At 40.8% G+C, this 22,800-nt stretch overlaps 1 protein-coding gene across 2 annotated transcripts in view; it reads left to right on the plus strand.

The window, feature by feature from the left end:
- Positions 1–5,381: 5,381 nt before the first annotated feature.
- The window catches only part of CNR1 (cannabinoid receptor 1), a 31,272-nt gene continuing 13,853 nt past the window's right edge, over positions 5,382–22,800 (plus strand). Inside the window, exon 1 of one of the 2 annotated variants that reach the window (XM_070376612.1) lies at positions 5,382–5,524. The gene's annotated coding sequence lies outside the window, so the exon portion shown is untranslated. Of the gene's footprint in view, positions 5,525–5,618; positions 6,304–22,800 lie in introns of those variants that run through there. The other variant, XM_005889296.2, reaches the window with a different exon arrangement.

The raw sequence follows: 22,800 nt of genomic DNA on the forward strand, positions 1-22,800 counted from the left end.
TTTCGTTGAATTTTACCTAAAGCTTTTTCCATTTTGTTCCCACCTTTATTGTCTTATTAACCATTTTCAACAATAGTTTAAAAAAATTAAGGCAGGTTAGTGGTACTCCCATCCCATAGAACAGAAAAGTGAGGTCTAGAAGGGTAAGTGATAGCCTGGGTCATTGATGCCATAACTAGGGATTCAAATCTATATCCTTAAGATGTTCTATTCTCAGAATTCATCTACATCCTGTCTAAATCAATAGTTCTTTAAACTAAAATTAGAAAACAATAAGATCCTTTCAATTCTTCAATACTGTTGAAACAATAAAGTCTGAGCTGTTACTGTTTCTTTAACATGTTTTAGATTCAACAGAAAACGAATCCACAGACTAATCATACACCCCATTGGCTTTCGCCAATTCTCATTTTTACTAGCAGCTGCATTTCAAGGAAAAGCTAGTGAACTGCAGGCAATGGCTAATGGGGACTTCTATGGGAATCAGTATATCCAGACTACCGTGTAAGGCAGATAATCTACAGCATCTGTTTAGAATGGGAGCGACAGCAAAGAAGTCACAGCTGAGCCTGAAGAAACCCACCAAATGTGAGCACTTTGCTTATGAATCAGCTGCCTGCCTGCCCTCTGGTTTGAGAATTCAACGCCTCCAGCCATCCTGCAGTCCTCTCCAGACAGTGAATACAAATTCAACTACAATGCAACAGTAGTGATGACAGAAAGCAAGACAGTTTATTGAGAGCCTCAGTTTCAGGCACCAGGTTGGGAGTTTTATGTTCATTATTTCTCCTAACTTTCATAATCCAAGATAGATGGTCAATTCTATGTTCCCACCTGAAGTTGAAAGAACCATGAAGAATACTGGGAAAAGGGTTTACTTAGAAGGCAGGCCAGATGACTATTTAAGACATACGTATTATTTAGCACTATTTTTCTATTATTTGCCATATTTTGTTGTGATAATACTGCTGCCTGAACTATTGTTTTAAAGGAAATATTTAGACATATAATATTTGCAGCCTTTTAAATTATAGAGTTTTGATGACTATTTTGCCAATCAAGGGGGTTCAAAAGCCTTATTAACCTGTTTTCTCACTTCCCTTATTTGCACCATGTGCTTATTTATTATATGTTAGAACATACTCCTCATATGATTTGAAATGAAAGGATGATCCATCTCCTCATTACTGATCCTCTGCTTGGTGATGAAAAACAAAACAAAACATATGAACAAAGGAAAAATGCCTTCCTGTCATTTCTCAGCCTTCCTTGCTGCTGCTCAGCTGGGATATTTAAAAGTGGGGTTTAATGAAAGAAGGTGAGAAGGTGAAAATAAAAAAAGCCCTAATGAGAATGTGTTTTGTTATATGGAAAGATCACTGAGAGGTGGCAGTGATTTTCTTTGTGCCTAACATAAGGCAGTGTCCCCCAAGGTCAGAGAAGCCCATCATCTTTCCTTCCTCACCCCATTCATTTCCTACCCTAGCAACCAGCTTCTCCATCTACAACAGATTTCATGAAGTTTAATTTCTAATGGTGGAGTGAGATACAATGTCATTCCCCATCACCAGCTGGTAGCTCTTGAGAAACATGCAGAAGTGGTGCGGGAGGGTCTTTAGGTTGCTTGCATCACTGATCGAGCATCTCCTGAACAAACATTTCAGAACTCAAGCTTGGGATGACAGAGCTTCAACCCAGTCTGCAGGCTTGCTGTCAATCACCTTTTAGATTGGGAATAAAGAATAAATTCCCATCTCACAAGGCAAAGCCGCTGAAAAACATCCTGCTTTAATGCTTCAAAGGAGACCCAATAATAACTGTCGAACTCTAAAGCAATGCTCCAAATGAGAATGAATTGTGTCGTCATAACATCATTCTGAAAATGTCTTTAATCTGAGAGCGTTCCAGCCCTGTGGTGTGAGCAACACACTGAAAATACCAAAAAAAAAAAAAAGGGCCAAACAAACAAAACAAATACGTGAAACCCGAACTCAGATAGAACTCTCAAAACTCTAAAAGAAAGTGATGTTTCTGCTTCCAGTTCCCAAACTGGTAAACCATTACTCATCATTCCCAACAGATCACTCCTTTGGGGAATGGGAGAGAGGTACCACCAACCAAAACAAGTATAAAAAGAAACTGTGAATTACGGCTCCTTTTGGATCAGCGTCTATCTTAGGGAGGCAGAACACGCTTCTCTAATGTTCTATGTCCAATATAACTATCAATACTTTGGCAGAAATAAATTGAGATCTATCTTTCTTTGAAGTTGAAATATGCAGTCTTCACTGTTCTCTCATCCTCTACATTTCACTGAGTGAATAACCTAAATTACACAGCACGGCAGTAAATTGGCTCATCATAGCCCTGTTCTAATTTTAAAAGGATAAAGAACTAAAAAACCAGACAGCCTCGTATGTAGCAATGCAAGGACTAGTGAAACCCACTAAGGGGCACTCTGTGTCTTTCCCCAGAAGGACATAGGTTCAAATTCAATGTAGGTTTGTGATAACCAAGGATCATCCAATGTCTTAGGTTAAATGTATGTGTGCCTTCAACATAGTCTTCCTAAAAGGGATGCTGACAGCTTGTATTTGCCATTCTTGCTGACTCTCTTATGAGGGCAGTGGCTGGCCAACCACATGTGAAAACCAAATCATTTCCTCCCATATAAAGGTGATCCTTGCCAAACGTGAACTTGGAGGCACAGAGGAGCATCTTGCTTTCACACTATCAGCCGTCTGCCCATCTTCCAGCTTCAAGGGAAAAGTATAGCCATTCTTTGACTGACAGTCTACCACCCTGATGAGCTGAAGACAGATTTTAAATTTTAAAGATAGACAAGCATGCCTACAAGAATGGCATTTTCTAAACAACATAATAACTCTCTCAGTTCCAACGAAGCGTTCACTCGTGGTGATAAAATGCCAGGTCACAAGTCAAATTTTGACTCCATTATTGAGCATTATCCTTGAGCTCTAAATGGAAAGTGAGTACAATTCACCAGCTGTCAGGCTCCAGCCTTCTCTCCCCGACCTCCCGAGGCCTCATCTTGAACAACAACAGAATAACATGCTAAACAGTTATAGCTGCTGGAGTCACTACTTGATTAGATTCTTAATGAGTGACTGTCTACAGGTCACTTTGGCCAGTCACTCAACAAATAGATTTCAGGTCATTTTGGATCCTCGGTTGCTGCTTGGAATTTCAGAATTCAGTGAAGAGATCCACCATCAATCAAAAGAGCTATAGGATGACTTAGAGATAATTAAAGTAATTAGATTGCTCTTCTTTAGGAGAAAGCAAAAGTTGGTGTGGCTGAGTTGAGATATAAGATTTCCATGGAATTCCTTCCCTAGGTTATAAATGGTTTCCACCCTTAAATTTTTGAGGTTGACCACCAAGGGGCAAACTGGTAATTGGGAGAATGTCTTATAAGGGCTACCCCAGCAAGTGTCAGTGTCATATTTCCAAAGGATACTAAACACCTCGGCCACCCCAAGAGCATAGGTCATCATGCTCCAGAGAAAGGTGGCAGCTCCCATGTGAAACAAACCCCTGTTGCCTAAGAGCCCTCCAGAAGCCTAACTCCCTAGCCTTTCTTGTCATCCGAAAGACGACCTCATCATCATCAGAAGAGCTGTCTAGATCCTACTAGCAAACCTCTGAACCTACACTACCAGGAAGTGGCAAACTAGTTCTTATCAAATCGCCAGGTCACTTGGGACATTAAAGTCTGTAAGGTCACAAGGGGGCAAAACTTTGCAAATATATCCTCCTGACAAGGGTGTAAGGTAAAAGTAAAATAAACAACCATGACCCCAAAAAGAAAAGAAAGAAAGGAACAAATGCCCCCCCGCCGCCCCCCTTTAAATCTCTAGGTAGAGCTGTCTTCCCGTCGCAAGTGGTTGAAGAGGGCTTTTTCAGACGGAAGCAGAGTCTGCCTCAGGCATCAGATTTAATCCCGCATCTACCCACTCGCCATCGATTGACCGGTCCATCAGATCTTTGTTTATAACTTATTCCGTCTACCTACCTAGCAGAAAGTAAACATTTCCGCTGTGTACTCTATTGCAAATGTCCATTTCCCTGATAGGGAAATAGGAAATACTTTTTCTAGCCTAAAGCAATTTAGGGGATCTTCAAAGACTTCAGTGGAGCCCTGCGTATTTTCTGTGATTTGGATTGAGATGTCCAAAAGGCACTCAACAACCTCCCCTTATCCAGGACTCTGAACCCACCATCCATGGGTTTCCTCCGCACCAATTCTCCTCCTTTCCATGAGAGGCTCGCTTTTCCGGATTCTCATCACGTAGTCCAAATATGGGGCCCAAATCTGTTCGGATTGTTGAGCTCTGGGCTTGGGCAAGGCGAGACTAGAGATCGGAACCAGAGCGCCTGCAGTATGAGGACTGGGCAGAAACTGCTGGATCCTAGCGGGGTGTCATAAAACGAACGCTGAGGCTGTCAGGAGAGGAGAGCTTGGGAAGGAACCGAACCAAGCCTTTTCCGCGGGGCTGTTGGGGCCGGAGGACCTGGCTGCATCAGGTGGAAACCAGGCAGTCCTCCCCCGACCCAACTCCAGAGAGATAAAGATGTCTAAATAACCGGGATCGCCGCCGCTACAGCCCTGCCCGGCCCTGGGGAAAGGGGGAGGGCCTTTTCTGCTGAAACAGCGGCTGGGGCTTGTTTGTAGGTTCGCAATTCACCATGATAAATGTAAAGACCAATTAAGGTTTGATCCGTGCACACGGGAGGCAGACAGCGGCTGATAGTGGAACCAATTAACGAGCATGTCCCCTAATTCCTGCCGCGGCAGCCGGGTGCACCACGGATCCCCAGGCGCCTGCCGCGGTTGCCCGCGAGCCCCGGGCGCCCCCCGCCCGGCGTTGGAAGGGGGCGTCCTCTTCCTGCGAGAAGGTGCGAGGCGCGGGGTCCCCCCAACCCCGGCTGGGGAGGGGGCGCGCCGGGCAGGAAGGCGCAGAGCCAGCCGCCTACGGAGCCCAAATGTTTGCAGCCAGGGCCGGGCGGGTGGGGCGCGCCCGAGTGGTCCGCGCCGGGCGGGGAAGGCGGAGGCTGCAGGAGGCGCCCGGCGCGGAACCAGGCGGCGCCCGAGGGCGGAGGACAGGTGGCCGCGTGGCCTCTGCCAGGTAGCACGGGGACTCGGGGGCTGCGCGGCGCGGTCCCCGGGCTTCGCCTGACCCCGGGCCTGGCTAGTGGCCGCCTGCCGCGGAAGCGGCCCGGAACTGGGGGGGTCTGGGTGGGGCTCGCCGCCGCCTAGTCTCCCCTCTCCTCTCCCCCTTCCCTTCCGGCTCAGCCCGCTGGCCCAGACGTGACCCCCGCGCAAGGTGTTGTCGCTGCGCGCTGGCTGGGCGCGCGTGATTCATGGCCTCGAGGTCGGGGACGGTGCAGGCACGAGCCCTTTCTTGGCTCGGCCAGAGTGTGAGAGTGTCTGGAAGGAGAGCCAGGTCATGGCAGTGGGGCCCCCGGGGACCGCGGCGGCGGCAGAGGAGGAGGAAGAGAAGTAGGTGACGCGGGCCAGAGAGGCTCGTCCCCTCTGGCCCCGGGGCCGGCGCCAGCGGCGGGTCCCCTCGCGCCAGCAAAGTTTGGAGCCGCGGGCGCCGCGCGCCGGTCCCTCCCCGCGCAGTTCCCTCGGCGGGGTCTGTGCCGCCGCCGCTGCCAGGGCAGGACAAAGGCTCATTAACACGTGATGGGACCGCGCTTCATAAATGGGACCGGAGCGAGAGGGAGCCAGAGCGCGAGCGCAGGGAGAGTCGGGGACCGCGCGCGCCGGGCGAGGCGACGGGCTCCGGGGCTGGCGGAAACGGGCGGCCCCACGCCGGGCCAGGCGGGGCGAGCGGGAGGACCCAGCGAGGAGCCCCGGCAAGGGGCGAGGCTCGCGAGCGCAGGGGGCGCCAGTCCCGATCACCGTCGCGGGCTGGCGCTGGAGGCAGGGGACGCCGGCGCACGGGCTGAGCGGACCGACTGACTTCCTGACCGACCGACGGAGGCACACCCCGCTCCACCCCACCCCTCCTCGCCCGCATCCCCGCGCCGGCGCCGCCTCCCTCTCGCTACTCCCTCTGCCACCCCTTCCTTCTCCACTTCTTTTCCGCCTCCGCCTCTTTCTCGGCTCCCGCGGCGCCAGTGCCTTCCCCCGGCCCGGGCGGGGCGCCTCGGTTCCCGGCAGAGCTCTCCGTAGAGTCAGGTGGGGGGACGTTTCGTTCAAGCAGAGAAGCAGCCCCTGCGCTGGGCGAGAGGTGGCGAGGGAGCTTCTCCCGCGAGGACCGGGGGATGCGAAGGGTAAGACCTGGTAGAGTTGCATTTGTAAATACTTCTTCCGCCTCCCGCCCCCTCGGGTGCTGACCAGTGTGGTTCCCAAGTGTCCTTCGTGGAGTTCTGATTCCGTGTGAGCGAATTGTGCACTGGTGTTTACTAAGCCGTAGAGCCCTAGCCTGTTAACTGTGGTCTGTGCTACTTCTGGAGGTTTCTACCATTTACTAGTTATTGAATGTGTGAGCACCTGGCTGTCTGTATGCACTGATGTCTGTTTGTGGAAAATGTGTAATTGTGCATGTTTGAAAAACGGGTGCTTGAGTTGGTGCTTAATGTCTCTAAACCCTATCAGCAGCTGAGTCTTCCTGAAGAAATACATCGATCTCTGCACCAAACCTAGAAGCTGTCCAAAGTCAGATTATTAAATGTCATATAAAGAAATGTATATCAAGTAATAAACTTTTACATATAAAAATATAGCTACAGGAACCACTTTTCTTTGAGGAAAAAGAAATTAGCATTTAACTGATAATTAAATTTGAATGGTGATGGAACCATTGAATTCAGAAGTAGCCATTAGATGAAAAAAAGTTGATGTTGTCTGTTTAAAAGACATTTCTTGCCAAGGCTCACAATCACAAATGATCAGCTCCTGTGAATGAGAATGTGTTTGCTGTGACAGACGTGAGAAACTGTCATTTGGTCATTTGAAAGTTTAAAAGCATCATGCATATTTCTGATTTTAGTTTTCAGTTGAACAGATGAGAAAAAATTGAGTCACCTATTCGTTATTTTGTCTCGCGTCTTTTTTATTTTCCTTCAGATAAGTGCTGCTCTTGCCTTTGTTGCTTTCTTCACGTATTAGCATCCTCAGGCATTTAATCCAATAAGAGATTAGAACAGATCTACTGGTTTTAAAGGTGTTGAAATATATCTCAGTGGGTTCCATAACTTCTTCTCATTTTTATTACCAAGTTAATATCTTTTGAACAATGAGGGAAATGCAATTTCTCTGGGGAAACTCAGTGGACACTGAGTATCAATGGGTGACCACTGCCATCAATCTATTTTGCAGAATCCTGAGAAGCTCAGAGTAACCAACCTTTAAGGTTCCCATAGGACTTTATCTGATTTAAAGTGTTGTTTTTCTAATCCCACCCTGCTGACAGTTTGCAGGAGAAGATACACTGATTGATTTTTTTCTCTGTCCTTTTTTCCCTGGTACTCCTTGCCCTCCTATGTTCTCTAACTCATTTAGGAGCAATGTTCTCAGAAAGGCTGTGCATAGTTTCTTAAGTGACACAGATTATTTTCTGATTACCTATACATGAATAGCATCCATGCATCTCCAGAATTTTAAACATTGAATACTGCAGGCAGTTACTGTAGGAGCAATAACAGTTACCACAGTTAGGCAAGACACTTGGATACGGTTTTTAAAAACTATTTTAGGTTATCAAGAGAACTTACTGTAAACGAACTCTTTTTATTCTAAAGATGTCTCCTACTCCAGGCAAGGAGCAGTCTTGGCTCAGGTAGGTATCAAGTGTTTGACCGGGAAAGTGTTGGTGTTCCTTGTGTTCCTAAGCCTCTCTGGGGTAAAATAATGCCACAGTGGGATAATGCTTGGTTCTGACCTTTCAGAAAGAAAATTACTATGCTTTCATACTCATGGTTAAAAGGCACATTATATTCATATCTCCTCTTTTAATAGACAGCATCAGTATACATGCATATTAAAAAGAATGTTATGCCCTGTCCCTTAAAAGAAGCTGTAAATGACATTATTCACTTTGGAGAGAGAAGATTCACCTTCCGGTGAAAAAAAGTCCCATCTTACATTGGAGTAGTGCTTGGCTTTGTTTGTTATCCACTGTTTTCTGTCTTTTTCTGTTACCCTTTTCCCAGTGGACCACGTGCCTCCTGTCTCGCCTGTGAGATTGTTCTTCTCTAATAAGCCTAGCTGCAGGATCACTGTGTTCTTTTTGGCATTTCAAAATGTTAAAATAGTGAAATTGTTAAATGTTACCAAGACGAAACTGCTGGGAATGAAATTCTCCAGAAGAACCACTATATTTGTGGCTTGTCATAGCCTCTTCCAAAAGAAAACTCCTTGAATCGGGTTACCTCTTTTCTCAAGAAAGCAGCAATCCCAGTGGTTGTGCTGATATGTGTTTAGTATGCAGTGTCAGCTTATTAAATTACTAAGGCAAAGCCTGAAAAACTCTTTCAAAACAATTGTGTGACATACTTCTTTGCTTTAACCCGGAACTAATATTCACCACCAGAAAATTTAGACAGGCTCCGAGGTTGTCTTGCCTATTAGGTGGAATTAGAATGGGAATACTCTGCTTATCAGAATAAACTATTAGGAAATGGAACTTCTCATAGCAGTTTTTAGTTCACCGGGCTTACCAAATGTTTCTTCCCAGAAAACAGTTGGCCTAATAAGGCAAAGAATTATTTCCCATAATTAGCTCTCCAGGAATGTTGCAAAAGAGAGTAATAAATCAAACTCGGAAATCCCTAACAACACGTGATGAGTAAAACAAGATTTGGTTATAGCATCTTGAATTTGGTTAGGAAGATGGAGCCTGTCTGTTAGTTTGCTGCCTGTTATTCTTGGGGTAATGATGTTAGCTCCGTTGCGTGAAGCACATAGATGAGAGCTTTCATTCCTGCAAAAAGGGATGCTGTGTCACCACCGTGTAAGTCTGTCTCTTTTATTTTTGTATTCATCATCTTCTAATTGAACTAACAAATTAGAGTGAAGCCAGCCTTTGGGCTTAAATTATTTATAATTTTGCTTCTGACTCTGAAATCACCTGGACCCAACATTGTTTGAAAAACTATGCCAAGGCCAGGTTTCTATATTGCATATCTATATTTGAGGGGCCGCAAACTCTGCTGAGTTTTTTGTTTTTTTTTTTCCATGGATGAAGGCTGGTGGAAAAGTTAATGAGGAAATGAAAACCACTGGATATATTTTGCATTGGTAAAATTTTAGCCTCCTGTTTTCCCTCTGAGTCTCCAGCTCTTTCCTAATCCTGTTCTCATGATAATGTTAACTTTACAGTATAACCACATGAATCCTGTTTTTGAGGGATTGGAAGGTTCAGCATTTTGTAACTAAATTGCTCTTTAATGTTTTTATAACCATTTATCCACTAATCTATATTCTTAGGTTAGATTGGGTTAACCTCATAACATATTGCAGATCAACTTAGTTTTCTCCCAAATATTTTCTGGACTAAAAGAAACAATAAATATTATCCAGAGTATATGTAATGTCAAATTATAGATTGCAGAATTTAAGATGACAGCATGTATAAATATACCTCTATATGTGTATATGAACAAAATTTTTTCCTGGATGTATAATCACAACTAAATTAAAAATTGAGACATGTTGCCTTGATATATTTGAACATATGATTCAGATTTTAAATAAATTCTATGAATTTGGGGAAATGTCCAAATTCAAGGGAACTGTGCAGATGGACATGGACAACTCAAGGCCAAAGGAAGTACCCACCTTGAATCAAAACAAGACTGTTCTTATTTTCCAGGAGAGTAGAAACCTATTCCAGTCTCCTATGTTCTAAGAATCTTATGAAGATGCCAGGATGGGCAGAACCACATTCAGTTATAGTTTTCTCGTAAACATTGACTGTTGTGTTTAACACAGTTTTCACTGGTTGTTTATTAATCTTGGAAAGAAAGTTCGGAGAAGATACACAAGGTTATTATGGGCTTCTTAGGTGACACTATGGTAAAGAACCTGCCTGCCAGTGCAGGAGACATACGAGACATGGGCTCCATCCCTGGGTTGGGAAGATTCCCTGGAGGAGGGCATGGCAACCCACTGCAGTATTCTTGCCTGGAGAATCCCATGGACAGAGGAGCCTGGTGGGCTACAGTCCACAGGATCACAAAGAGTTGGACACAGTTGAGCACGCACATACACATACAAAATTATCACTGTGTCACAAGATGCATATTAATATAGTTATATTTCTTGGATAAAACACATTATAATGCTATTACAAGTAAGTTAAAACTTTGGGAAATTTGTGAGGAGAAAAGGGGAAGCCTCTTTTAGTGGTTTTCCAGTGCTTCTCTTGGTACTCCTCAAATGATTTGAGGTTAGATGAACTTCTATCTCAAACAGGCCTGCATGGATAATAGGTATGTCTATGACATACCAGTGATCAGAGGTCAAAGTTGTTGCCTCAAGCAATCAGTGTGATTACCTCCAGTTCTTACCATAAAATATTTACTAAAAAGCTCTCCTGGGTTATATTTCTTTACTGAACAGGGTGCCTCATGGAAAATGAAGTACATTTCATTGTAACAGTTTTTCTAGGGCAGTTGAGATGACAAATATATTCTTGATCTAATTTTCATGGCTGCTTTCCATATATTTGAAGTACTTTTCATATAGATGATTGGTGAACAACTTTGGAATCTCCTCTAATTTGAAAGTTTCACTAGGACAGGTTAATTTCATAATTTAGGGAGCATGGAATTCTGAGGTTCAGAGTTGCATTCATATGGGTTTTTGAGGAAAGAACTGTTTACTCCCCTAATCTGAGCAAATGGGTCTGGCAGAGTCATTGCAGTTGTACTGAAATACTATGAGTTCCGTTTTAGCCCCAGCTGGGGAAATGTTCACACCTGCACTTTAGGAAAGCTTTCAAAGTTTTGCTTTGCTTGTTTTATTTTGTTAGTGAACATGTGAGTTGAGACTGGTCAGATGGAAATTAGTGTTTTTGGTTTTTCGGCCGACTCATTGTTTTTTACCCCCTAGTGCTATTATTGCATTATAGTCTGTCCTTTCGAATAAGCCTCTCAAAGTAAATTTTGCATTTTTGAATGAAAGGATTTAAGTTCCTTTTTCTTCTAACACAGATGGAAAATAATTTTCCCCTAGGAGTATGATATTTTATTATCTAATGTCTTATTTTTCCACTCTGATTTGGATTTTTAATTGTTTAGAGTTTGGATTCGTTGAAAAGAAATTGGATACCTTTGGCATGATTCCTTACCATCATTATCAACTCTGAATAGCATTAAAAGTTTTCTTCACTTCAGGAGATAAAGTACAGCATAGTTTCCAAAATTCAGCAGTGTAATATCTATTTTTTTATTCCCACTCGCAAATTCTATGCTATTGCTTTTTAAAGAAAAGCAGAAGCGTTTTTCAAAGACGTGCCAGGCAATCTGTTGTGGGAGTTGAATATACTGGCAAATGCTTTCACAAACTGTGTATGTCAGTAGTATATTTAAATATAATTTTAAAAAATGTAATTAGGAAAGAATGTTTTTCAAAGTTTATGTTGACATGGGAGGGTTCCCCTCTTTCCTTTATCATTTGTTTATCCATTCTTTAGGGCATATATTTAGAGGAGATAATTGGAGTCAGTATGAGTTCTGTAAATTGAGTTAAAAGGAGTCTTACCTTTAAATTGGTGATAAATTCCAGTATGCTTAAAAAAATAAAACCAAATTTCCACTTTCACATATAGACATTTGAATGGGAAATTTTATAACCTTGATTTCTGTTGGTCTTCCCTGGTGACTCAGGTAGTAAAGAATCTGCCTGCAATGCAGGAGACCCCCAGGTTCGATCCTTGGGTTAGAAAGATCCCCTGGAGGAGGGCATAGCAACCCACTCCAGTGTTCTTGCCTGGAGAGTCCTACGGACAGAGGAGCCTGGTGGGCTAGAGTCTGTGGGGTCGCAAAGAGTCAGACACAACTGAGCGACTAATGCTAACTAACTCTATTGGTCAGGCGGCTAAAAAAAGGTGTTTTTAATATAGCAAGTGAACCAATATCATAGGTGGTATGCCTTTGTCACTCTTGTTTACTTCTAACTCAGTTATATTTAAATCAACTTGATTTATTCCTTTGTAAGGGAAGTTTATTTTAATACCACTGTGATCTGTGTATTTTGGTTTATTCCAGCATTACTTCTTAAACAGACCATATTTTCAGCTCATTTCAATGCATGGCTACCAGAATTTCCAAATGTTTTCTCTAGCTTTTGTACAAGTTGTGGGGAACAAGTGATATGCACATGAAGAAAAATGAAAAAAAGACTTGAAAAAGTTACACAACTTAACTCATAACCAAAGTAAGCAAATGATTGCCCAAAGAATTCTGTGTTTTTGCCTATGTGGGAATATGACTTTAGAAAATATACAACTACTTTTGAAAATTAGATCTAAGTTCATACACACCAGAAAAGGGGGAAATCTTTGAATGATTTTAGTCCTCGACTAAGGAAACTAATTATGAGTAATCTGTGATCCATTTTTATTGATGAAATAATTATAGAGGAAACAGTCTGCCCAGAGTCATATATTTAAGTGTTTGGGAATATATTTCCATGTATTTATAACTTGTAGGTATTTTTGAAAGATCTCTGCCAGCTATAAGCAGTGAAAATTGCATAATTACCGGGGTAGTTCTGTAAGATAATTTGCAATAGATTTGCATTAGTTGGGCCTGCTGCAAAATTTCCATTTTAGTTTGTCATTTTCTGGGTTCATCTCCTGTGATACATTATTTTATGGTTGGGGGGAAAGAAGGGCAAACAGAAATATTTCCAGCTTAAAAAGAAAATAAGCTGGAGTGTTACTTTTATTTTTTCCTGTTCTTTTATGCTCAGTAATCGTTGAGTTCCTTCACAATGGTGTTGAAAGACGTGGTTAGCGGTCCTCTCAAACTTTGCGTCAGTTCAGCTGGACACGACTGAGCGACTGAACTGAACTGAGGCGAAGTTTGATAGGACCGCTAACCACGTCTTTCAACACCATTGTGAAGGAACTCAACGATTACTGAGCATAAAAGAACAGGAAAAAATAAACGATTACTGAGCATAAAAGAACAGGAAAAAATAAAAGTAACACTCTAGCTTATTTTCTTTTTAAGCTGGAAATATTTCTGTTTGCTCTTCTTTTCCCCCAAACCATAAAATAATGTATCACAGAGTAAATAGAATTAAGAAAAAATGGTATGCAGTTTTAAATTTATATCTGCAGCTGAATAAGTACGTGTTATGTCTTGAAGCCACTTTCCTTTGCTGGACAAAAGATCTAGCAAATAAGTTCCCTGAAAAAGTGCAGAGAAGCTTGGAGACTGAAAATCCTTGAGAGATTCTTCACTCCTTTCCCTCATTTTCAGGCTAGACTACATTGTTCTATTTCAATCAAATAGAAAAAGCTTGGTTTTAAAGATCTGTGGGAGGTTATTTTATATTATTTTATGCTTCCTTCGCAATCCATTTCAATGATCGAAAAACCTATACTCATAGAATATTCTTTCTTCCTATCTAACCTCGATACTTCTGAAAGGTTAGTTCTGTTTTCCTCCTTCATCTAATCTTTTTCACAGGTCTCCATCATCTTTAACAGTAGTTCTAAAACCTCAGACTGTCTTAGACTCTCCTGGAGGCCTTGTGAAGACACAAAAGTGCCCCAACTCAGAAACACAGAGTTTTTGATTCTGTAGGTCTGTTGTTTGACCTGCGACTACATTTCTCCCTAGTTCCCAGGTGATGCTGATGCTACTGGTTGAAGAGCATCCCTTCAGAGCCACTGACCTATAAAATTGTTTCGCAGGTTACTCAGTGGTAAAGAATCTGCCTGCCCATGTAGGAGATGAAGGAGACCCTGGGTCGGGAAGATACCCTGGACAAGGAAATGGCAACCCACTCCAGTATTCTTGCTTAGAAAAATCCCATGGACAGAGGAGCCTAGAGGGCTACAGTCCATAGCGTAGCAAAGAGTCAGACATGACTGAGTGACTGAGCTCGCATGTACAACTTATAAACTAACTAGGTGTGCACTTCCAGACCACATGTGATTTATCAGACTATTCTTCAAGATGTATGCTGAGATGTCCAGCCTGTGCTCAACTATCTTATTTCCCAGTTCTTTATCTTCATGTCATTTTTCTCAATGCTTTTAGTTCCTCAACTCTGTTCAAAATCATATAGCTGTATCACACAAACCTTAATTCAAAATCAAGTTCTTAAATAAGTATAATAGAACTACTTCATGGTTTCAATGGCATGAAAATTCTGACCTTTCATACAATTTGTTACATTTCCAAAACATATTTTTATATCGTTATTGAAACCAAGTTCTTCTAGTTCTGTTTGTACATTATAATTTGCATCTTGAAAGCATATTTTTTTCTGCTTATATCAAGTATTGCTCATACACACTGAAATTTTTGTTATTAAAGTAGGTGATTTTCAACTAAAGTAGGTGATCTGTAAGTACCTAGTTTTTAAAATCACGTTTAAATGGAACCCTGAACTTAACAATAAAAATGTTTAAAATTATTCCAGCAAGAAAATGATAGGAAGGAAATTGAGTTATTTAGAAAGCTACTGTATCCTTGATTTGTATGAGTATTTGAACAGATACTAACTTCTCTTGTGAAATATTCCATTTTAGCTTCTGTAAGAATAGAAAATAATTTTCCATTCTTTTTCATCACAGAGTTATGACCTGTGTTGGTGATTTCATAATTGAAAATTGGAAAGCCAAATGTTTCATAAAATAGAAATGAGTTGAGTTTGTTATTAGAATTGATTTTGGGCTCCCAAGATATTCCCTTCTTACTTTTAGCATCTCTTGGCATAAACATGTCATTTGTTTTCAGTATAACTACTTTCCTTTACTCATTCTTAATTACTTTCTTGAGGCAGAATTCCAAATACTTACAATTAATTTTTATCAGTATATTAAATTTTCTCAATGCCCTTTTGCCTCAGAAAAATAATTAGAAATTTTGTTTTTGTAGGCAATAGTAATAACCCATTTTAACCGTCTCTAACATGTTTTCTTATATATGTTTAAATTAATTCAGTTGTAAAACGCATAAAATGTTGTAGCAGAAGTTGCTCAACCAAAGCAAGAACTATATCCACTGAACAGAGTAACAAATTGATTCCTGAGGGCTTTTAAAAGCCACTCCATCTAGTGGCTGAATTTTCACATAACTTCTCTTGACAAGTTGTTTTGAAAACACACTTGCACATGGAGAAACCACTTGGGAAAAATCAGTGCATAATAGTATGCATTTGAGGAAAGGAGAAAGTCCATTATAATCATAGTTTTATATATTGTCTTTAAAGGTCTATCAACAGTGTATAATTAGAATTCATTCACAGTTGCACATCTCAAAAAAATCTCCTTATACATTGTTTTTATGTGGCAAAACATTGAGGTTCATAATACACCAGGCTGAACAAGGATCAGAATAAAAAGTAAATACCTGACCTTTGTCCAGAACTTCTGCTCGCCATCAATATAACTTCTGTTTGAAACTGAGATCAAAGATCCTGGGATAAATAGTTGTTGATGTCTTCCATGTAACTTTTACATCTGGGCAGTTCTTTTCAGATGGATGTTTGTATAAGACCAAGGCTCAGGTTTACTTCCCTAATGATCAACGGACTTTATGCCAAAGAAAACTAGCCACAGTTAAAAGTCATTCTGCTAGGATAGTCCTGCTGTATTGCCAACATTGATTTAGTAAACAAGCATTCTAAATGCTTGTTTACTAAATGCAGGGCACAGGGCCAGGCAGAGGATATTCAAGACCATATACTCCAAGTCCTTACTCTGCTCTCAAGGTGTTCATGATCTGAAGGGTTTAGACACAAGAAAGACTGCTATAGAATGATTCAGCATTGCCTATCATCTCTTCAGGAAGAAAACTTCAGAGCACATGTAGGAAGGGGATTTACCCCAGTCAGTACTGTTTGATGATGAAGTACCATCTGCCTGTTACATGTATTCATATCCTACTCACTACTGTCTTCTGTGGGAGGGGAAGAGCAGATGAATGGACCTTATTTGAAGGGTTTGTTGGAAGGGAAAATTGTTTCCCTTGTTTCCTTGACCCACATCCATTATCTAGGTGTGATACATGGATATATAATATCTGCAGTGTTCAGTAGGATTCCTAGGTGGCACTAGTGGTAAAGAACCCGCCGGCCAAGGCAGGAGACTTTAACAGATACAGGTTCAGTCCCTGGGTTGGGAAGATCCCCTGAGGAGGGCATGGCAACCCCCTCCAGTATTCTTGCCTGGAGAATCCCATGGACAGGCACGGCTGGCGGGCTTCAATTCATAGGGTTGCAAAGAGTTGGACACGACTAAAGTGACTCAGCACGCACACACACAGTGTTTAGCACAGAGCACATGCCCAATAAAACTTTACACAAAGCATGTAAAGGGCCTATAACTTTATATCCATCTGCCACCTTGCATATAACACAGCTCTGTGCCTGTGCCTTTGAGTGCCAGGAGTCAGTCGCATGCTCTCCCTGTTTGGAGACCTTCTGAGGATTTCTTCTGCCTGGATTCCAGGCGAGATCTTAAGAACTTGACCACAGAAAGGCAGTCTCTCTCTGGGCCTAAGAAAACCACTCTGCTCCCAGTGGAAAGTGGAGTGATTTCCACTGAGTCTGAATATCTCTGTATGGGCAATGGATGTTTCAAGCCTTTGTCAACTAACAACCATCATGTCTCGTTCAGACATGAAGAAAGTGCCCTCTCCATTCCTTGCAGGTGTTGTGGAAACTGTCATTACTGTCCACAGTCCTTATAATTGACTACTGAAAGAAAAAAAGGTCTGTATAAGTTTTTTTTTTTTTTTAATAATGGCAAAGACAAGTTAGATTTTATTTATTACTTGCCAACAGCCACTGCAAATAAGGTGCTAATCCAGGGCTGAGATTTATATAGTTAATTGTTATACTTTGTCCCTAAAACCCATGGGATAAAGATGATTTGCAAGTGCTGTGGGCAACTTTTTTACTGTCAGCAGATCTTTCTTTCTGATGTTAGTTGTTCATTTTGTAAAATTATTAAGTACTGTATTTATTACCTCCTTTCTCAAAGTTAGTTCTTTCCTTTTCCTTAGAAATGGAAAGAGGAATGTCTTATTAAATGGTTTCTGGACCTCAAAGTTGAGAGCAGAGGTGTTGACTTAGGCAGTCCTGGGTTGAAGTTCCAACTCCACCCTTTCTAGTAGGAAACCCTGGGCAAAAGCATTTCACTTCTCTAAGCCTCAGTTTTCTCATATGTAGAATGGGAATTGTAATAACACCTAATTTATGTGGATATTAAACAAAAATAGTACATAGCCTTAGCATGATGCCTGGCACATAATGTTTCTGATTGAAAAATATTTGGGAATTGGAATTTTCACTGTTGTGCATTTAATTACCCTAGTCACCTAATCACTTTGAGATTTGAGCCTGGGAAAACAAGACTTGATTTTTAGTTGGACTTCTTTAGTCCATGGATTCAAAGACAAGATACTTTTTCTGTTATTGAAAGATGAATGAATAAATGGAAAGGTGTGTTGCTCCATTGGATAACATGTTGCACATTTTAAGTTATTGCTATCCTTGACAATGACCTGTAAAGATAACCTGCCTGCTGGGTTCTGCATATTGCTTTTGGCCTTTATTGATCAAATCTCATAAGCCAGATGAAGACACTCTTATGGAGTATTTTGTATATGGACCATGGCTTCTATGAAATAAAAAAGCTGCAGATTCTATTTTAAGAGATGACTGCTTCAATTATCCTCTTTACAGCTTATATAGAAAAGATACCTCCCCCACCACCAGGCACCTCTCCCTCCACAAATGCAAAGGCACTTGGTAGGAGGAAACATCACAATATCAGAGAAAAATTAAATGATTAATGGAATTGGTTATAAAAGTCAGCAAATCTAAGGAATCTGTTCATTTGTATCATTAATTTGCTTTTGTGATAGGCTTTCCTTCTAGCGTTGTCACCTAATAGTGAGTGCTTAATTTGATGTTGTTTAAAGGCATCATTTCTTGAGCCCTAAAATTCTTTATGTTTTAATAAGACTTCAAAAGTTAAATAAGTAGGCATATGTAAAGGTTAAATTTGAACTGAAATATAGCCTTATAAATATCCTAATGCTATTTAGTTCATATTAGTTGATATTTTTATGAAAAATCTAACACTCATATTGTTAGTAAGAATAGGCCAGAGAAAAGGGTGCATTTAATAACTTCTGCTGTATATTACAAAGTACAAGAAAAGCTAAAGCTATCAGAACCAACCGAGCATTACCAGCATAATGGAATTATCTTTTATATTAATATATGAGAAAGAGAACATTAACACAAGGAAGAAGAATTTGGTATTTTTGCCTGAATCATCAGGATAATTAAGTCAGTCTTTGGCTTTGCTGTGGAAGATGATGCAATAAGTAACAAAACTACTTTAATAATTCCAAAGCTCAACTGGTTGGGCAAGAGTGAGAAAAGACTCAATTGCCCATTCGACTGTAACAGAAACATCATTCATCTAGTTGTAATGTTGGCACATGAGATCTGCCGTGTATATGAAGGACGTGCCTTAGACATAATGCAGTTAAAATTTTCCCTACTAACTTTAGAGAAATACATGAGCAAGTTATTTTTCTTGATCAAATTAAGACAAACCAGACTTGTTCCCAGAAATGAATGGAACATAACAAATATATCCACTGGCACCTTCCTTCTCTTGAACCATTCACAATGATCTTTTATGAGGTTAGCCAAGCAGATGAAGAATTGGCCTAGAGCTCCTATATTTAATATCCTGAATGCCTATCAATCTAGACACGATGAACTTGGCATTGTTTCCTTAAAGCATTTACAAACTTAGAATCTAGAAAAGGAGCCTGGTGGGGTGATACAGTCTGTAACTACAGTGGGAGCAGCAGTGTTTCTGATGCTTTTAAAGGATTTTCTGCCTTCCTGGATATGACATCATGCAGGAATCTAATACTGTATAGTGCCTTCCTACCCACCCCGCAAGATGCTACAAGGATTTTGACTCCAGAATCAACAGTGACAAATATCTAAATGACTTAAGTATCATTCTAAAACAAAGAAGGTCCTCAGTGGGGCAATGAAGATTAAAATACTCTGTTATTAAATTATATTGATACAGAAAAGACTATTTTAAGTCTTGTTTTGAAGACTTACACCATGCTCATCCTAAGCAGAACATGGATATTTTATACCTTAATGGTTATAGAAGCAAAAATATGGACTCTGAATAGACTTTAAAAAAAATTCCATGCTGCTAAACCCATGAAAATTTCTTGATGATACTATAGGCTGCTGGTTGATATATAAGTTTGGAGATGGTGGATAGAGAAGTGGGTGTGCATAGAGATGGAAAAAAAGAACAGGTGATATTATTCTAAAAAACTGAAATTTTTAAAAATAATAAGATTCAATGTATTAAAGTATTTTTATTATTGTTATTATAAAGGACTTTCCAGATGGCTCAGCAGTAAAGAATCCACCTGCCAATGCAGGAGATGCTGGAGACACAAGTTCGATACCTGGATCCAGAAAATCCCCTGGAAGAGGAAATGGCAACCCACTCCAGTATTCTTGCCTGGAGAATGCCATGGACAGGGGACCTGGTGGGCTGCAGTCCATAGGGTCACAATGAGTTGGACACGACTGAGCAACTGCACATGTATGCATAAGGCATGATAGCCTAAATTAGAGTATGTTGCTTATTTTTTAAAAAAGCAAAATTCTAAGAAAATCACCTTAAATGTCATTCAGTCATTCTTTTAGTATAATAGTAATAAAAAACCAACTGCTTATTTAATAGGTGCATCTACGCATCTTGCTGAAAATTTGCAATTATGATTTTCCCAGTAGCAAACAAAAGCAAAATTAATGGTAGCTGCATCCCCCACAAAGCCTAAGCTATATTACTAATGAACTCTCAAAGAACACTCTCATTGCAAAAAAAATAATCAGGTGGAAATTACTGTAATAATCCAAATGTAGAAATAAAGGAAAGAATTAGCAAAAATGCAGAGAACAGTCTTATTGCCACAGTGCCATTAACTGTTAAAATAGCCTGAGCACAGTGGTATTTTGACATTACTAAGATTCTTGAACTGCACAAAATCCATGTATATTTTTAACTGCATTCTTTAATTATAAAGTTGGCTTACATTGGACAGAAATTACTCTATATTTCATAACCATGCCATGCCCTGCCTCTGATTTTAACAAGCTAGTTTGTTTTCATGAAAGTACTTGGTCACATTAAAATGGGAAATTGTGATCACATATGTGATGATCTTAATATAGAGTAAATCATAGGCATGCATGTTTTGCATTATTGAAATAAGGTCCATGATTCTTTGTCTTTACTGAGAAATCATTATAGCTCTTCCAAATGCTAACATTTTCATCCTTGAGGACATGCCAGTAGGCAGATTTACCTAGATGGGCTGGGATAGGAAAGAGTGATTTAGTAGGAGGTAGTCTTAATTACTGCTGGCAAAATGCCTTAATTGGTGCTTGTAAGAGGCTGGAAGACTTGAATATACTATAAAATGCAAAATGCCTTTATCCCAGTTATTGTTCATCCTTAGAAAAGAGTATAAAGTCCAAAGGCAGAAACTCTGAAGTCTGAGAAACATAGGTTCAGCTACAGATTCTTCACACCTGGACAGTTTATTTAAAACATAAGGGCCTCCATTTCCTTATATGCAAAATAGGATTATAAATAAGCACCTGATAGAGTTGTTATGACAATTTATTGATAGAATATATGCGGAGTCTCAAATGCCTGGAGTATCTTAGACATTCAGTAAAGCTTCTGCCGCTCTCACCCATGTGTGTATCTTTTATTTGCTTTAAGTGCTGAGAGAAAACTAAAAATTGAATAAGCAGCCTATGAGCTAATTAAGCCAATGAATTATCTGGAAGTATAATTAATAATATATGGCAAAGAGTCATTATACTAAGTAATGATAACAATAATTAATATTTATTACAGGCTTAAATTTTGTGCCAGGCACTATGTTAAATACTTTACATGCACGTTTTCTTTCATTTAATTTTTAGAACAATTCTGTGATTGAGGCATCTTCCTCCACTTTCCTCTTCCACTTCCCACTTTACAGATGAAATAATGAGCCTTAGAAAGATTAACTACTTAACCAAATGTAGCTCTGATACTAATCTTGGTTTGCTGCTGCTGCTGCCGCTAAGTCGATTCAGTCGTGTCCGACTCTGTGCGACCCCATAGACGGCAGCCCACCAGGCTCCCCCGTCCCTGGGATTCTCCAGGCAAGAACACTGGAGTGGGTTGCCATTTCCTTCTCCAATGCATGAAAGTGAAAAGTGAGAGTGAAGTTGCTCAGTCGTCTCGTGTCTGACTCTTAGAGACCCCGTGGACTGCAGCCCACCAAGCTCCTTTGTCCATGGGATTTTCCAGGCAAGAGTACTGGAGTGGTGTGCCATTGCTTGAATTAGGAGTTAGTAATATCTTGGTTTACTAACTCCTAATTCAATGTTCTCTTAATTACTAGTGCTTTGATTAGTTGGAATCAGTAGGGGAAAGCAGGCAGTTGGTAGGTTAGGGAGATGACCTACCATAACAATTAAAAGCAACTCCAGACCTGTGATATCCAATATGACAGCCACTAGCCACATGTAGCTATTAAGCACTTGAAGTATGGTTAGTTCCACGTGTGTTAGTCACTCAGTTATGTCCAACTCTTTGTGACCCATGGACTGTAGCCCACCAGGATTCTCTGTCCACGGAATTCTTCAGGCAAGAATACTGGAGTGGGCTGCCATTTCCTTCTCCAGAGGATCTTCCAGACCCAGAGATGGAACCCGCGTCTCCTGCATTGCAGGCAGATTCTTTACTGTCTGAACCACCAGAGAAGTCCGAAGCTTCTTATTTAATGTGAGTTCCACATGTTGAAAGGAAAATATTTTGAATGCATTGGGTTAAATAAAATATACCATTAAGATTAATTTCACATTTTACCTTTTTATTTTTACCCTTGATCAGTTCAGTTCAGTCAGTTACTCAGTCTTGTCTGACTCTTTGTAACCTCATGGACTGCAGCACACCAGGCCTCCCTATCCATCACCGACTCCCAGAGCTTACTCAACTCATGTCCATTGAGTCGGTGATGCCATCCAACCATCTCATCCTCTGTCGTCCCCTTCTCTTCTCACCTTCAATCTTTCCCAGCATCAGGATCTTTTCTAATGAGTCAGTTCTTCACATCAGGTGGCCAAAGTATTAGAGTTTCAGTTTCAACATCAGTCCTTCCAATGAATATTCAGGACTGATTTCCTTTAGGATGGACTGGTTGGATCTCCTTGCAGTTCAAGGGACTCTCAAGAGTCTTCTCCAACACCACAGTTAAAAAGCATCAATTCTTTGGCACTCAGTTTTCTTCACAGTCCAACTCTACAATCCATACATGACCACTGGAAAAACCATAGCCTTGACTAGATGGACCTTTGTTGGCAAAGTAATGTCTCTGCTTTTCAATATGCTGTCTAGATTGGTCGTAACTTTTCTTCCAAGGAGCAAGCGTCTTTTAATTTCATGGCTGCAGTCACCATCTGCAGTGATTTTGGAGCCCCCAAAAATAAAGTCTGACACTGTTTCCACTGTTTCCCCA

This window comes from Bos mutus, chromosome 9, assembly GCF_027580195.1.
Source record: "Bos mutus isolate GX-2022 chromosome 9, NWIPB_WYAK_1.1, whole genome shotgun sequence".
NCBI classification, from domain to species: domain Eukaryota; kingdom Metazoa; phylum Chordata; class Mammalia; order Artiodactyla; family Bovidae; genus Bos; species Bos mutus.